Here is a 255-nt window from a genome sequence, read left to right on the forward strand (position 1 = left end):
TTGCATAAATTAGGAACAGTAGCGGTCCTAGTATGCTTCCTTGTGTTGTACAACACTTTGGATAACAGCGTTCAGCTAAATGACTAAATGTTCTGTTCTGTTCTGTTCTGTTCTGTGGGTTCTGTTCTGAGGTTCTGTTCTGTTCTGAGGTTCTGTTCTACTCTGTTCTGAGGTTCTGTTCTGAGGTTCTGTTCTGTGGTTCTGTTCTGTGGGTTCTGTTCTACTCTGTTCTGAGGTTCTGTTCTGTGGGTTCTG

This window comes from Notolepis coatsorum (assembly GCF_963971535.1).
Source record: "Notolepis coatsorum genome assembly, chromosome: 6".
Taxonomy (NCBI): Eukaryota; Metazoa; Chordata; class Actinopteri; order Aulopiformes; family Paralepididae; genus Notolepis; species Notolepis coatsorum.